The sequence below is a fragment of the Falco cherrug genome, chromosome 11, assembly GCF_023634085.1.
Source record: "Falco cherrug isolate bFalChe1 chromosome 11, bFalChe1.pri, whole genome shotgun sequence".
NCBI classification, from domain to species: domain Eukaryota; kingdom Metazoa; phylum Chordata; class Aves; order Falconiformes; family Falconidae; genus Falco; species Falco cherrug.
In genome coordinates, this window is record NC_073707.1 from 23,643,835 (window position 1) to 23,661,865 (window position 18,031).

Consider the following 18,031-nt stretch of genomic DNA (forward strand, 5'->3'; position numbering starts at 1 on the left):
ACATTCAGTGCAGATACGTGCTGTATTTCCCTTAGAGCAATTAGCAGCTCACTCCGTTTGCAACTTACATGGTTGCAGCTTCTGTCACCTTCAGTGAAATGAAGTACTGGAAAAGACACTACGCGTTCTCATCTTCCACCAATTTTAAGCCTGTTACAGTTTAACCACTAATTAGTCCTTGGCAGTGCTATTTATTTTTGGCATGTTCAGAGAGCCCAGGTTTTAACTAGAAGCGCAGAAATGGGAAAGGCAGTCCCAACCGACTGCTGCTGACAGGACCCTAACAAAAGGCTTCCATCTGACACCTCATGCCTCAGACCACAGAAACCTTTTGTCCACCCATGCACAGAACAAACCCACAGCACTGCAGCTACTTCATACTTAGATCACCACAAGTTATCTAGGGCTGCATCCGGGTGGTCAGCAGATCAAGAGACACATGCAGCTGGTAATTCAAACACAGATCACTTGCTAACTCTTTGGTTGTTGTTTTTTCTCCCAGACTGCCCAGATTTTAACACTGCAATTCAAAATATAAAATAAGCTTGTTTTGAAGACCATCAGTAACATAAATAAGCAAACAGCCTTGGAAGCGTGGCCTTGTGCGGGCACGAGGAATTCATGCACAACACGCTGCCATGGGAGGCAGCGACTCCGTCAACACCCAGGAGTCCAGCCTTTCCCCACGGAGATCTGGGGCAGGCTCTCTCAAAGACAGAGGATAAGCAAGAAGGAGAAAGCAGGCCTGAGGTTAGAGAGCTGGGATATGCTGTGCAAGAAGATGCCCTCCCTCCCTCCCCCAAGCGGAATCCAAAATTGGAAAGAGAGAGAGGAAGCTGTGGAAGGGTGTCTCTCTTCAAACGACCACATAGCCAGAACTAAGCTGATAAGGTCAGGAAGTCTGAAATTATTCAAATTAGCACATGCAGAAGTAATGTGGGTTCACAGAACTGCAAACTATCTTCTCTCTGCTTTCTTCTCTGACCTGCCCAGCACAGTTCTCCGAATTGTTAACCAAAAATTTTGTCCCAGAGGTGAAACAAGCCCTGGGGGAATCCACTTTGACAAAACATAACGTATTAACACAAGACCATACAGAAATGGCCAAAGTCCAAAGTTAACAACGCATGGGAACACAGTGGGGCATGCAGCTGATGACCTCAGTTATCACACTGCAAGGTTTAAACTCTTAGTTACTTTGGTCTCTTCCCTTCTCTCAACTAGTGCTTTCGGGAACCAACCCACCATCTCACCCAGTTGGCTACGCATTTGCTAAATTTATTTCTGGCAAGATGATAATAATTTACTGACAGAAACATCCTCCTTTAGGCTAAAGTAGATTAGTGGAGATATGTATATCCGATAAGATAGCGTTTAAGAGAAATGCTGTCACAAATCACAGTGATGAAAGAGAAAAAATTCTAGACTGAAAATCCCCAAGTTACTTTTGTACAAGTAAGGCATAAGGACACAATTTTTAATCTTCAGACTTCAGATTGATTTTAATGAAGAATCACTCAAGCTTTGTCCCCTCCTTCCTGAATATGTCTGCAAGGCAGAAGCATGCAAGTCGCTGAAACTATAGTCTATCAGACTTGCTCTCGAAGCCCTGTGAAGGGAACAGAAACTGGAATTTCAGTTGAGGTCCTTACACATATCTGGGATCAAGGGTCTCCCTTAAGTTTTCTAAAGGCCTTCCTTCAGAAACGGTGAATTTTCACAAGTATTTAAACACATACTCCTGCAGCTCTGAAAAAAGATGACTTCTCTACTTGTGTTATCAACACACATAAATAAGCACAGGTGAGCCTATTACCAAAGGCAATCCACTTCTCTTCTGAGCTAGAAGTCTGGGCTACAACAAGTTTAGCACGGAGATGGCTGCAGGGAGAGCATGTTAGTTAAACCCAGTCCTCAGCCGAGGAACACAGCTGTGCTGCTGCTGCCCCGGGGTTCAGCACCCACCTGTGACAGCCACCCCTGCTGCGCGCCCAGGCCCTGCCTCACCAGTGCAGCCCAGTTTGGGAGGGCAACCAGCACAGGAGCAGGTGAGCTCTCTGCTAAAAGCAAAGAGGCTGGGGGCCTCTGTGACCAAAGGCAGCTTGGGGACAAAGAAGTGGGGCTGAGAGCTCGAAGACGGAAAAAACACCTCTTGGAACCACTGGAAATCCCCTTCTACGGCTGCTCACCGCCACCAGCGCCCCGGCTCTCCCAGCCTTGCAGTTCCGGAGCCTGCCCGTGGCCCTCGGAGGGACTGGCACCGAAGGGCCCCGCACCGCCCCAGGACGGTGCCCGGGCTCCCTGCTCCCGTCGGCTCGGGCCATCCCTGTGCCAGCGCCGGGAGCCCGGCGGCCGCGCCTCCCGGCAGCGCGGGCGGGCAGGCCGGGGGCAGGCCTGCAGAGCGGCCCGGGAGGCGGCCCGCGGCCTCCGTCCGCCCGCGCTCACCGGTGACTGCCCCCTGGCCCCGCGGCCCCGGCCCCGCTGCTCTCCACCCACCGGGGACGGGGCGAGCCCGAGCGGCACAAGGCCGAGCGCCCCGCCGGCATCTCCGGGCGGGCGCTGCCGCCCGCTCCCCCGGCCCGCACGGCGGGACCGGCCCGGGGCCGCTCGCCGGGCCGCGCCACCCCGCACTTGCGCGGCCCAGGCACGCGGCCGCCGCCCCGCACCGTAACGGCCCGCCGCCCCCCGCCTCACCTCCGCCCCCCGCCTCACCTCCGCCCGGCTGCTCCCGGCCACCGCCAGGGCCGCGCTCCGCCCCCCCCGCCGCACGCCGGTCCCGAGCGCGCTGCGCCGGCGCGTCAGCCCTGCGACGGGGCGGGGGGCAGCGGCCGCCGGGGCACCGCGCCTGCGCCCACGGAGCCGGGCCGGGCCAAGCAGGCCCTGCCCCGCCGGGCTCCCCTCCTGCCCTTCCGGAGGCCCGAGCAAAGGCGGCGCGGGCCTTGCCTGGGGCCCTTGTCCCTCGGCTGAGGGTGACCCTGCTCGGCCCGGGCCGGCCTGCTAACGCCGAACCTGGCGATTTAAAACACCCCGTTAATTTGTGTCTCGCTATGTGGAGGTGCTCCTGAAACACGCGGACTGTGCAATGCCGTGGCGGCTCGGGCCCCGGGCGGCTGGCAGGGCCGCTGGCCCCGGGCCGGGCCGCGGGCAGGGCTGGCGCCTCCCGGCGCTGCGTTCCGCGGTCGGGCGAACGCCCCTGCCCCGCGGCCTGGAGCCTGGGGAAGGAGACGCCGGCCAGTTCTCACTGCTGCGATGTGTTGTGCACAGACACCATGAAAATGGGAAGCGCTCCAATACCGCCACACTTTTGTTGCTGGGTGGAGAAAGGTTACGCTTCCTCTCCGGGCTGGGCAGCCCCTGTGAGGAGAAGCGAAAGGAATTTCTCCAAATAAAAAAAAGTCAGTGAAGCAGGGAAGATTGGGAGACCGCCATGATACATCATTTTTGCTACGGCTTTGCGCGAGGTGAACTGCTTTGTGATCATGCAGTACCCATTATGCCGTGCATTCCTTCAGGAATTACAGCGTCCAGGCCACAGGCTGTGAAATGCTGTAACAAAGAAACAATAAAAAAAAAGGGATAGAGAAGACAATGGGGTGATGCAACAAACAAAAAGGCAAAGTCCATGCCAAACTGAGAGTTGCTGGCTTTTATTTGTTTGTTTGAAAAAAGTCCAGCCCAGCTCTCTCGTTAAATACAGTGCTTTCCTAAGCAACCGTTTGTTCTTCCTGTACAGTAAATCCAGCCAAAGATGGGCTAAGCAGTTTCAGAGCAACAGGATGAGTCCTCTGGCCTTTATGAAACACACAGTAAACAGGGTGCACAAGGCAATGCTCAGGCCATGAAGTTAAAACAGGAATATAATAAATGGAACGAGGATTCCTCCCCCAGTCCATCAGGGCTGCAGTGCTCTCTGGCTCTCTGCATGTAGCACTCAAACCACAGCCTGACCCAGGCAATCATTAGTACAGTCTACGCCAGGCACTTGAGACACGTAAATGGGAACCCAGGTTCGTGAGACCCTCTTAAAAAAAAAGTTATGATTTGACTTTTTAAATGTGGGGGTTTATAAGCCGCCTGGTTTTGCCTGTGAGGATCAGCCTTATCACACGTTCCTGCTTCCTGTCTGTCCACCAGGGCTAGTAGCAGATCTTTAAAAACTGGAAGGTGAGATTCTCAGATGACTAAAATGCCTGTAAACACTGAGGCTTTATGGAATGCATGAAAGACACGAGACTTGTGAAAATTAATAAATAAGTAAATAAAGGCATGCATGCCAGACTTGGCAACGCTGACAGAAAGGACTGAATACCAACTGCATTACTGTAACATTTTTGTGGCCAAACTTGCAGCCCCAATGTTTTAATGATGGCAGCCTTTAGTGCATTTAACAGAAGCCTGGATTTGATTCTTTCAGAATAAAGGGCTTTTGAATGCTCTGTAAAGCAGTTTCCTGACTTCGCTGATCACTCACACAAACACCAGAACCAAATATCCTACATCTTGAGCAACAATCCCGTTAATTTGGACAGCAGTGAGCTTGTACAGGAAGCAGTTGCTGGAAGAGGACACGTAGCATGAGCTGAACCAGTTGGCTGCTCTGTATCTCATGTCGCCAAGCAAGAACAGGGCCAAGGTAAATCTCCATATAACCATGTTTTATTTGGAGGCTGCTAACAGCCAGTCTGAATTCACGAAAGAATGTGAATAGCCACATCAGGAAATTCAGGAAAAGATTGTTCAAACTGGCAGGGTTTAAGAAGGAAAATTAAAATTGTTCTTTGTTGTCCCTGCCTATTTTTCCACTTCTGAATAGGAATAAAGTTAAGGACCACTCCAAAGAGCTTGCACATTCCTTCACATAGCTCCAAGTTGTGATGTAGAGACTACACTGGCAGAAATATCTGTACATCTCAGCACAAAGTTGTCAATAAATACATCAAAAGGATTGCAACAAAGTAGAAAAGTTTTTAAAAAGGTACATTCACAGCAGGCGAACTCTAAGCTGAATGCAACTATAGACAATGGAGTGTGGCTCTTTGGCCCGTGCTTCAGGAAGTCTGAAGTTTCTCCAGGCCATAAGAAACTTCATGAGGTTAATCCCTCTATAGCACAGCAATACAAGGGGTGAGAAGGAAGCATGAATGCAACAGAGATATCCCAGACTCCCCTGTGAGGAAACATCCCCATTGCCCCTGTACTTCTGCCCCTGCCCAGTTACTGAAGAGAATCTTGATCAGTCAGAGCAGCCCTGCCTCTGCTGCTGACCTCCCCACGGCCACCCCACAGACCCACATTCTACTCATGATGTTGGTGCCTCCACCCCTACTTGCTCACTTTGTCCTCCCATGCAAGGACAAACACACAGCACCTCCTGAAAAGAAGATCACTTCAGCGTATCTCAGAGGTGAATATTCTAAAGTTTAAACATTGGCTTCTATCTTACAGTTAACAAAAAGTGGCATTTCTTCTTCTCTTGAATTCAATGGACTTGGTAAAAATTAAGCCTTGTATCACCACAGCCTTGTAAATAGGCACAAACCTCATTGAGAGGTTGCCAATTTTCCAGCTGCTCATCTCACTAGAAATCAGTTAGCCCAAAGCAAGGGCCGGCAATGTAATATATGCAGCAAACTCCAAACTGGATCTGCAAAGTGGCCTGATTAAAAAAAAAAAACACACAAACACCTCACAATGTTTTAAAAGCAGACTTCTCATAGCTTCTTTAGAGTGTGCTCCATGGCCTGCACAAATCATCCAAAGCAACTTCTGGCAAAGGTGAGGATGAGGGCACCTCTGACATTTCCATCACCGCAAGGTGAGGTTTCCAGTTTCTCCTCCATGATTATAACCCAATTATATAAATACAGGCAGAGCTTTTAAAATACAAACCCACTGCTACTTCCACATTTACTCAACTGCATTTAACATATCTGTACTTTCATAATTACAACACTGACAATGATTTCAGAGGGAAGGCTAATTTTCTTGAGGGAGAGAGGATGCTTAGTGATTGAGGATGATGTGTATTAACATCAACATTCTGCCCCACCACAACTCCTAGAGCAAACCTCCCTGCATCTGGCATTTCAGGGCAGTGCTCCACCCTACAGTGGCCACCAACACTTGCTGGTTGGAGACTGTTACCATTCTAGCCCAGGCTGCAGGGCACAAAATACTTCAGTTCCTTGTCCACTTTGCAGCAAATCAGAATAGCTTGGACCACCCTCACCGGTGGCTTAAGTGAAGCTACTCAGCATTGTGCTGAAGGATGAAGAGCCACACAGGCTGTCAGCTCTGCTGTGGCACTGATGGCTGCCCTCAAACAGCTGGGAGCCATGAAGTCCCAGGTGATTCTTGCTGCTTGCAAAATAATCAAGTCTCTGAGTGCTTCTCACATCTCACTCTACAGGACACGGACAGGGCTGTTTACCTGCCCTGCAGCCACGTTTTGAAAACAAGCAGATTGAAGTCAACTGGCCCCAGATATAACCGTAAAAGGGACTGAAGAAGTCAAAGAAAGGCACCCCTAACACAGCATGTAGCTTTGGACTTGGATAGTCCATAATTGTGCCGTACGTCTGCACAGACCAGAGCTCACTGAGACCACATAAAGGCTATATTTAAATTAGCTATTCCAGGTACCACAGGCAGCGTCATCATGATACCAATACAGTGCAGGCTGCAGAGCCCACTTGAGAAACAAAGAAAATATCCAGGTGATTACAGTCTGCTGCACTCTGTAGCTCACCAGAGCTGCTACTCAGCTAGGTAATTTAAAGATAGTTCTAGGTACAATCCTACATGTTTATTTAGGCAGTGAAACCAGCTGGGGAAGTTTCTTGCCTCCAGCCACTCTCACTCACTCTTGTATCTCCCTTCCACTGTCCCTTCAGATGTACCGCTACTAATATCTGTGAAGCTCACTGGAAACTGAATGCTTGCATTTATCCACATGGGGAAAAAATAAATAAAAAGAAGCGATACCCAACAGTTTTTCTCTGGCATTGCACAGGGACCACTGGAGGCAGACTGAAGCAGTCAGGGCTGGAAGGGTAGGCAGGAATCCAGTGAGCCACCAGAAAAAATGTTTATGGAACCATGGTCTTAGAATAGGTATGCCCCGTCACTGCTCTTGTAGTGAACAACAACACTTACACATGCATAAAAGACGCTAGTCCAAATGGTGTTACAGAAAGGATAAATACAGTCTCTTCTCTTCCAGCCAACTGCCAATATTCTTCATTAAAACATGTTGGTTCTGTTCTCTCTAACAGTGACACACTGGGGGCAAGATCTGGAAGAAAGCTCCCTCCTGGAAGCACTGCTGATGCACAGCATCCTACTGGTACATTTTGTCCTTTGCTTGGCAGCCAAACACGGGACTTTCTTTTGATAGCGTGCTGCCTTTCACTCATATCAGATTGTGAGGGGTTATTTCATCAGAAACAAAAGAGTGAAATGGAATAAGGAATAAACTAGAAGCAGGGCCAAACTGTCATTGCAATTCTTAGAACTTGAAAGAAAAAAGAGGTAAAAGCCTCCTGCAGCAGAGAGTTGATTATCAGCTTCCCCAAATGATACCATTATTGTAATTTCCAGCTCCTTCTAAAGCAGTATATAACTACAGTTATTGCAGCATCAGAATTGTACATGGAGAAGGATGCAGAATGTGCACTGTAGGACAGAAATGAGGATGTTACAGTCGGTAAAGTCAGTTATTAGGAGAGGCTGGAGAAGCTGAGACCATCTTCAGAGAGAAAGGAGAGTGCTGGAGGGGCCTTCCCACATATTTTCAGATCAGCAAAAAGGAATTGTGTTTATGAATTTTTCTTAGCCTGGGAGAATCAACTAGGAGAAAGTAAGATCAAATGGGGAGTTCAAAATGAAGTAGGCAAGGATGTCAGCAGTTCCCAGTGTCCTATCAAGACATTCACACAATATAATCTGGAGCTTGTCTGATATATCTAAGGCTTTTGAAACATAATAAACTTTGCTTTTTGAAACATAATGAACTTTGTTTTCCAAATTAGAACTGACAAATAAAATAGCTTATTCATCTCTACTCAAAAATTACTCCAGGGAAAGAAAATCCAGGCAATTTAGTTGGCGACCTGTCACTTACAGAAAATGTTTGTGATGACAAATTTGTTTTTCAGACATGTGCTCAATTTCTGAGTTGAAGTTACAAGAGAAAGGGGAATGCCCCAACCCAAACTAGGGCCACTCCAGCTTGGGAACTATCATCTCATAGAGATGGGTATGGTTTGATTTAGGTATTTCAAGAAATGCAGCAGCAGACCAGTAGTCACTGTCAGTCTCTGCTTCAGAGACACCATTTCATTCTGTGTCCTTGAAATTTTTAAAAGCTAAGAAGACAGCATCCTGACCCCATGGAAGGATCCAAAAGTGTTCAGAAACAGCCTCTGATTCCTTGCAGTCCTTGGAGGAGCTACAGAAAAAGCCACATCCCACTGCCAAAAGAGCTAAACCTCTCTGACCTCTTCTGTACTAGTGCCTTTAAAACAAATGCAAACTCTCACATATGCAGTCAAATGAGAGATTTCTGTGCAGGGCTGAGCCCCAGGTGGATAAGCAACCTTATTACCTTGAAGCATTGGTTGTTTGCATTTAAAAGGCATCCAGTTCGGCTGGCCCACTACTAGTGATTATAAGCATTTGAACTTCAAACTGATAAACTGTTGAAGGTTTAAGCATATAGATTATTGCTAATGGCTGAGACTTAAAAGGGAAAACAAGGTTCATTAAAGGAGTCCATATTAGCTTTAGTATACTAAAAAATCCCACAAAAACTTAACCAAAGCAAAACTTGTACAATGTTACTGAAGTTAGGCTAGCATTAAGAAGTGTCAGGGAACCTACTGAGCTAGAATTTATTGTGGTATTAACCAAAATTGGCTATGTAAAAAGGAGGCATCCAGTCTGACCTTGCTGCCAGGACTTCTGAAGTGAACAGCAAAGTACATGCTCCTCCAGCACAAAGTCATGCCATGTAGATTAGAAGAGGAATCTCCAGGTGAAGAAGCCATTCTTTTTCCGTTCATAGTGGACAAACTCAGACAGTTCCTAGAAATTAAAGTTGAGGGAGATGAATCCCGCCTTTCGTGAAGAATGGTTTCTTCCCCGACTAACTTATCATCAAAGACAATGGATAGACATCCCAATCCAGACTCAATAGGTCCCAGAGCAGGGATGTGATAGGAGACTGCAGGCGGTAACCTCTGGATCCAGAAGGTACCGTCTAAGGCAGATGTTTACCTTCATGTACAGTGCAGTCACTAGCAGAGCCCAGCCAAAACCTGTAGCCAGATAATACCCTTTTTAAACACAAAAGTTCATCTCTTTCCTTACAATGAATATTTTCTTGTATTATGAAAACATTATGCTTATTGTTTCAGACAAAATCCTGACTCGTTCTTATCTGACCTAGTTGAGATTTTTAGTAGTTTCTCACATTTCTGCATTGCAGTACTGTCAATACATACCTGCAATAACGTTGTAAAGATCAGCTTGCTTCAAGAAGGCTACCTGTAAATATCCCTGTAGACTTGTATGGATAGTGATCCAGATTCTGCAGTCACTACTTTTCTTTGGATAGGAGGGAAAGATGTTCATTTAATGCATGTTAGATAGTTATTTTAACTAACATGTCTTGCACACTTATTTGTGATTCACAAGATAATGCGATCTAAAATCTTACAAAATATGTTACATTGACTTAAAAGCCAAATGCTGATCACAGCTAGCTAACTTGTTAAATTAGAATGAAGTTGGATTAACTCACAAGAAGACAAAACCCCAGCTACTCCAAATTCACCCCAGTGACCTGAAGGCTGAATATCAGCTCAATAAAGATTTTTGAGGTTACTAAAGTTCTGGCTGTTGTGCAACTATTCATCTGCAGTTCTAGAGGACATTCTTCCAGACTTTTCCTGGATTCTAAGAAAACTTAACAAGTATAAATAAATGAAAGAAATAAGCAAATGAAATAGCTGAGTTGAGCATCTTAGCAAAATACACTAATGGCTAATCATTGTGCAGTCCAAAAAAGTGAACCGCCACGATGTATTCAATAAGATATTAGAGAAAGTTCCCACTGCAGTGAAACAAAATCTATTGTAAGAGATTTCTAGATAGAGTGTGACTAATGTCAATTACAGGAGGTCTTACTTGTCTCTGTGAGGCCAGACCAGCTAGGGCAGCCTATTGATTGACTGCAGGGATTTTCATCCAGTTCATAGTCAATGAGTAGCTGCTGCTTTCATTTACTAAGCCTCACCAGTGAATTTTTTCTTGGATGGAGGCCTTGATCACCAGAAAGTGGCAGGTAGTTCCTCGGGCTTCTATGCTACTTTCTTGGCCAGGTGACGGCAGTCTGATTTAGAAGAACTGGACAAATGGTGAGGAGAACAGTGAGAACTGTGATATATTTTTGCACAGGAGAACCACAAAGTAAAATAATGCCACTGCTACAAATTGTAACTCTAATCTTTTGTAATTCATCTGGTCTTTAAGCGTAGGTTGAACTGTTCTGTAGCATTCATAGTACAATCAAAACACATCTGAATGCATTTTTTGCATTACAATGTCAGACTTCCTCTTAGGAAGAATCTCAGAGTTTAGGTCTGAGACAGCCTAATTTGGCAAAACACTGTGATTTAGTTCTCAGTTGGTAAAACTAGAGTAATTATTCCCTAGCTAAGGGGGCATCCTCTAAAGATAAACATGTTATGGGCACTCAGCTAGCAGAGATACTGTGACTGAATGCACAGCTACCAGAAGAGCTGGAAAGGATCTTGCGATGTTATCTGGTCCATCCCCTTGTCCCAAGGTAGGATCAAGGTAGGTGATGTCTAACCCTATCCTAAAATATATTTACATGCCCTCCCCAGCCTGGTGCCATCTCCAGATTTAATGTGGATAACACCTTCCCAGGACTCACCTGCACAAACAAATCTTTGTTTTCTCACCTTCTCTGTAGTTGCTTGAGATTCTTAAAGAGCAGGTTCCTTTCTCCCTTGTCATTACTCAGAAGTTTTCAAGCAATTTACTCCCATCGATCTGTCAAGGCAAGCATACTCAGATGAGATATTTCAAGCAATATCTTCTGACTTTTCCTCCTGCCTATCCTCCCTGGACAGTCTGTACATACAGACAAGCTTTAACTAGCTGATGCCTTCAAAGTGCAAGTCCAAGTCTCTGTTAAAACTTGTCCCCTTCACTCTGAAGCTGAACGAGTTGCAGAGCCTCTGGAAGGATAAGGCCTTGACTGCTGGAGTTTTTCAAACTATGCATCCCTTTGATCCCTTTCCCAATATGCAAAAAATACTAAAATTCTCTCCTGGATTTCATTACACATAAAAAGACATGAAAGTGCAATTAATTCTTACTCATCAACAACTACCCACCAACCCTAGCTCCAAGCTAGACCATTCCGGCTACTTCAAAAAATGGTTTTGAAATTTCCATTTCCACATTGCCCTGGCAGGTATAACTGTGACTTTGCAAACAGCTACAGCTGTGTGTGCAAATTGCTTTCCTCTAAATTATTTATGAGACACTTTTGACTGATGAGATTTCTCACAACAGCATGTGATAACCATTGGCAGTGGGCTCCTGAACTAGTGGGAACTCCATCACCTGCCGAGGTGCAGAAAAGCCAGCTGTTAGCAGGCACTGCATCCCCGGCTGCATGTGCGCTGAACTGCGAGGTCAAGCTCTACCTGCTTTCATCTCCTTTTCCAATATCTGCTCAATAGGAAATTTATGTGTAAGCATTGTATCTGCACATAACACACACCCTTTACTTTTGGGATTAGATCAGAGAATACTGGAGACAGCCTAATTTAGATAAGGCAGAATATAGGGTGTCAATGACCTGTGGAAGACAATCCATTTCGCTGAACAGAGTGTTTCAAGCTCTGGTCCCAGCTGCAGTAGGGGGTCTATAAAATGCAATTAGGAAAGCTAGAAATCAATAGGCTTAAATTCACCACACAGGAGGTAGTAGCTTTACCAGAAAATTTTTACAAGATACATAAACTGAAAAAGAATGGAAAACATGACTATAGACAGTACAAAGTATTTATCATGAGCCACCACTTTACCACTGCTTTTTCCTGGAGGGCTTATCACTGCTATCCAGCTAAATACTACTTAAAAAGCCATGGCTAAAGGTAACCATAAGCCCTGTTGGTTAAATAAAAACCCCAGTGTTCCAGGGACCAGCAAATTATGTCAGTATTTTTCTTTTCCTTTCCAGATATGAGTAACTGGTAGGGAGATGCAGTTGGAACGAGGTTGGCTAGAAGAAAAACTTCATGTCTTGAGTTGCAGGAGCTCGACAAGGAGCAGCCAGAGGAATGAAGCGAAGCAGCCTGCTAGAATTAATGCTCTCTATTGGTGTTTTTATTACCTTCCCAGGAGGCTATAAAGGTTGCTGGGTGAGCAACCAATGTGACATCTTCATGAGTTTCACAGCTGTGTTTAAGAACCAAATTTAAACAGGATTCCCAGCCAAGCTGTAGATGAAATTGTGTGTTTTCCTAAGCAGTACTTTTACCCTGCCCATCCCATCAATTTTAAACAATTTGAATTAACCTTGTGCTCATTTATTCTACGTATGCCGGAAGATTCACAACGTTTTCTGTACAGATATCTACTGATGCCCAATACAGGGGTTCAGACAGGAAAGGAAGGGTGACAGAGAGGGCCCACGGTGCTCCTCAGAGATGAGCTGGTATACCAGAGCCAAGTCAGATATTCTGAGCCACTCTGCTCAGTGCAGCAAAGATACAACCTGAATTGCTGTGGGAGGTGTGCAGAGGATGGTGCATAGTAAGCTGGCTGTGCATCAGGTCAGGAGGAGGAAGGCCGGGCAGAACGTGCAGTTGTCCTAAGAGCACCCAGAAGTTTCATTTCTTGATTCCCTTTCTCCCTTGCAGTGGAGACAGCTCTCTGGCCATGCCCTGTTCAGTGGGTGGCACTCGGGACTTGAAACAAATGTCCCAGCTTCCAAGCCTGCTCCTTCAAAGAGATGGGCCACATGAACTCCTTGTAACATGTTCCATGAAACAGCAGCCTGATGATAAGGAAATGGGTTCCCTACAAAAGAAGAGGAGGAAGCGGGGAGGAAGCTGATGTTCCCAGCCACCCATCACAGATGCAAAAGGAGACAGCACAGACGGTATCTGTCTGGATCTGACACAGACTAACAGCACGGCACAGGTAAGGCTAGGAAGTCATTCATGCCTCATTTCTCCCACCTGTAAATTATTCCTCCCCCTTCATCCCCACAGGCACATCATTATGATTGCTCAATTAATTAACAGTTTAAAAGAGCTCTGAGACTTTCAGATGGAAGAGAAGGATTTTTTGGATTTCTGCTTCTCCAAAATTGCATGCATAAATGCTGAACCTTTAAGTCCTTTGCTGATGATGAAGAATTACCTCCAGTTTATGGATGGGAAAGTTAAAGCATGAAAATGTTAAAACACACATTTTGACAAACAGCTTCAAGTTCCAACATCCCACTGTCAGAGTGCCCAGGTACATACAAATACAGCTTGACTTTCACTCCCAATCCTGAATGTGAACAGCCACAAGTGAAGGCATTCACCCACTGAAGTGCATGGCTCAGGATCCCAAATCAAGTATCTCAAAGCTTAACCCACTCTGGAAAACCTAAACAGAAACTTACCCACAAAAACCTGAATGGAAGCAGTGTGCTTGAGTGCTCTGTCCACAACATCACACACAGCACACTTGTGTTCGGCTAGAGCTTCAGAAAAGCTTCATGCCATTGAGGGACCAGAGCAGGTCATCAGACTTTCGGAACCATCTATCACATGGCTTTCCAGCACAGCAAGTTGTAAATAAATGTATTAGAGGAGTGAGAGTTTCCCTGAACAACACAATTAAAACTCTCACATTGAAATAGAACACCGAAAGGAAATCTGCCCATTCTCCACTATTATTATGTTTAACAGAAAACCCAAGTTCCTGTCAAAAACAAAAGAATAGACAATTTCCAGCCAGCTTTAATGGCAAGATCTTTTGAAATACGCAGCCATCTGTCACAGCAGGAGTGCTTATTTTTCAGCCCTTCTGAAAAATTTGGCCCTTCTTTGGGAACATCATGCTTTTGAAACTTTGCTCTCAAGCCCCTCCTAGGAACCACTTCTTCCGTGGAAGGTCCTGCTCTGTTTGTGTCTACCAGTATTGTCCTCAGTGCAGTGGAACCTGCCAGTAAAGCAGGTAGAGATGGACTTGAAGCGCAAAACTGGAAAATTGCTCTGAGCTAGCCCTAAATCCAAGGACAAATGTATAGATTAAGTCCAGAACTATCTGTACTTTCATTTACTGTTGCTTACAAAAAACATTGCAGACATATTTTACTGAATTTCCAAATGCTTGTATCTCATGAAAATTGCACCCTGAATACTCCTTTTCCCTTAGAAAGACTTATTTTCACCCTCCTCTGTTTCTTCCAGTCCTTTATCTTCCCCCTCTCACTACGGTTGACACCTTTTTCCAGGTAAAGAAGAGGTAACAAAGGACTGCAGTCACCCAGCAATGGAATGAACTGCTCCTTGCTCATAAAAGATTAACAGTGGGACCCCAAACTGGGATGGAAAAATAGCTTCCAAATAGGCATCTCTGGGGGTTAATAAAATCTGCTACACAGACAGGAAAATTCTGCAGCAGGTGAATGCACTGGGACCAGGAAAACAGAGATGGTATGATGCACAGCCCTACGTTAAAACAGAAGTATGATCCCACTGTAAACACCTGCATCTGGATCTTGCAACAATTCCCCTTCACAGAATAAACATTTTAAAGTGATGATCTGAAGACAGCCCAGCAAAGCAGAGCACTAAACTGAACATTTGCCCTTTCTACTGCTGCTGTTAGGAGAACATGTTACTGGTCTCTGTTTTAACAAATACAGATGAAGCTCCTTGTGGCTCTCTGAGATAGAGACAAAACCCATGTTACTTTCGTGGAGCAAGACCTCCAACAAATTGCTGAGATATTTATGAACACTTTTTATTTCTGAAGTGGGCCAGGAGGCTTTGAAGTTACCTTAATACCTACAGATAAAGAGCCACACAATCCCTCTGGTGCAAAGGAAACCTCAGTAAAATTCTGGCCACATGGAAGTCAACAGCAAACTTCCCACTAGCTTCACTGTGAACAGGACTTCGGGCCATAAATATATTCTGTAGAGTGTTTCCTACCAAATGTTTGAAAATTATTTTTTCCAAAAGAAAAAAAAGTCAATTGTTTTATTGTATTTTCTTTAAAAAGCCATAACCAAACATTTCATTTTAGATTGGGGTCAATCCCACTTAAAAAATTTCCAGTTCCCACACGTCTTCACGAAGCAATAGAACTGTATTGGCCAGCAAGTTCTGACGCTAAACTGCATTGACACACAAGGGCTTGATAATGCCAGGCATTATGTTTTGAACTCTCCATCCTCATAAAACAAAAAAAATCAGCATATCAAGGTTCTTCTCCATCCCCTCCTCCCAAGTTTGGACAGAAACTCCTATTGTAATATTGCAATTTTTCAAAGTTTTTTTTAAAAAACTACAATTTGCATCGACAATGACTACCACCTGGCATAACCCTACTAAAGTTAAGAAGTCACTCTGGAATAATAAAGCATAATTCAGAACAGAATTTGGCCTAAAGAGCTCCATGTCCCAAAGAGCCCAACAAAACTTTCCCCTTGGCTCTGCTCATTCCTTTTGAGGAAGAACCCAGCGGAAGGGAGGCAGTCAGTGTGACTGCCAGTTTTGCAGAGTCCATGAAACTCTTGGGACACATGACCCCAGTTCTCTGGCTCTCGAATTTCCAACAGAGAACTCTATTGAAAATGATCCTCTCCAGGGCCCCAAGATCTTCTCCCTTAACCTTTCTGAGTCATTAAAGAATATTCAGGCTGTAATACAACAAATAAAGCAAACTTCCATTTGCTACAGCATAGTAATCTCAGAAGCTACTGAAACATTACAAACTAATGGCCAAGACCTTGTTCAGCAAGTCTGAAGCCCCAGGAACTGAAAAGAACTTCAGCATTTGCTTAAGTTTAAGCACAAGCTGAAATGCTTGGCTGAATAGGAATGGCCTGAGGAATTATGCAAATGCTTAGATGAATCCGGGTGCAAATATGAATTACTTTAGAAGACAGAGAAGCAAGCAGTGCAATTTAATCATTTTTATCTCCTTACCAAGAATGCACAAGTTCTTACAGCTAATATTACAGCATCTTCTGCTGCTGCCAGAAGCCAAATGACCTATTCTTTAACAGTCAAGCTCTCCTCATTTTCAAAGTGAAGATTAGTCCATTTATGCTGAACAGTGGCACAGAATGACAATTTCATAATACAAGGATTGAGTGCTATTCCACTCACATGTTACATTACCTTGCCCTTTTTTCCACTGCACTTCCACTTGCAATTGACTGTCATGGTAATAAGGAGGTGCTGCTTCTAATCTCAAATTGTATGCTTTCTGGGATGCTGGCAATTCATTAGATGCCGCCACAGAGTGACCAACTGGATCTGACCTTGAATCTGCACACAAAAAACCCATGGAGATATAACTTATTCATATTAACAGTCTGCATTAAAGTTACAATGTGAGCTGGGCACTTCCTCAAAAGGCTGAATAAAATGAGTGTTCAGCAACAGCACTGAAAAGGGCAGCCAGCACCTCCCAGCAGACTATCGGCACTGTCCACAAGTGATCCCATAAACATGAAGGCTGATGTGAAACTGCTTCTACACATGACTAGTCCTTCCTTCTGCAAATACTTTCACAGGCGTGAGCGTTTTCAGGGTCGGATCCCACAGCTGTATTGCTAACAGACAGTGCAGTAAAGTCTCAAACACAGATTCCAGTTTGCCCTCCTTGCAGAAATATCAGTGAATCCGTAATATAATCTCTGACAATGTCATCATAGAAAACGAATGCTTTACGGTAGGACATCATGACCTCTCCACAAATTAAAGCAAGTCCTTATTTCACTGTGATCTGAGCAGAAATACATAGGAGAAAGTGGAAAGCAATTAATAAATTCTGCTACCAAAAAGAGGATTGTTGGTAATTACAGTACAATTGCCACAGGAAGATACACAAAAGAGCTCGCTGAGACAACATCCCAATTTAGACTGCACAACTCCAGGGACTGCTTGCTAACAAAATACAGAGTATTTTACTTCTAGGTCACTGATTTCAATCTGGCCTCAAAGGAGAAAATGACTGAAAGTTAATGCCAGCTGACAGCAGTGTGAAAGCAGTGGGGTGGATCTCAGCCCACTTCCTAGTAGATTGGAAGACACAACCCAAGTATTTGTGGTTTGTGAAAGTAATAAAGCTAAAAATTCAGGCCGTGATTCAATGATACAGCAAATCCAGCTGTAGGACTCTTAGGACAAGCAGCTGATGTGCCATACACAATTCTGCTGATTCCAGCTTGTCTGAAACCTTTTGACAAGTTAACTGTGTACAAACAGGTGCAAGGGCAGATCAGATATCTTTATGCTTTTTACAGCTGGAAGAAAAATCCAGGTTGCATGTGCCAACGAGTTCAACAGAAATACAGGTATGTGCCCATAGCTCACTGAGATCCAAACTGTGTGATATCAAGGGTCACCAAACCATGGCCTCCAAGCTTCATCCTTCAGTGACAGCAGGTGCAGGCTGTGTAGGAGCCGGCACATCGGAACTATACTATTTTATTGCTGCTGGTCACTCTGGGCTGGAGACAAATGAAGGGGCTGTCTACACCTCCGTCTGTCCTATGAAAGGGTGGAGGGTGCCAGATGGTTAGCAAGTCACCCAGGACATATAAAGCCACACAGGCATTAAATAGCATAAATAGCAAGGCATTAAATGACACCATCCTTCCTGGCACCACATCCCTGCTCATCAATGCTCCATTCATTTAAACACTTTCAAGAGAGCAGGGAAATAGGAGATCAGAGAGATGTGCTGCTGCCTT

General features: G+C 45.1%; 1 protein-coding gene across 2 annotated transcripts in view; it reads right to left on the reverse strand.

Moving 5' to 3' along the window:
• SENP5 (SUMO specific peptidase 5) overlaps positions 1–2,868 on the reverse strand; it is a 125,199-nt gene extending 122,331 nt beyond the window's left edge. For both annotated transcript variants that reach the window (XM_055724103.1, XM_055724104.1), the window contains exon 1: positions 2,713–2,868. The gene's annotated coding sequence lies outside the window, so the exon portion shown is untranslated. The remainder of the gene's footprint in view (positions 1–2,712) is intronic.
• Positions 2,869–18,031: the final 15,163 nt, after the last annotated feature.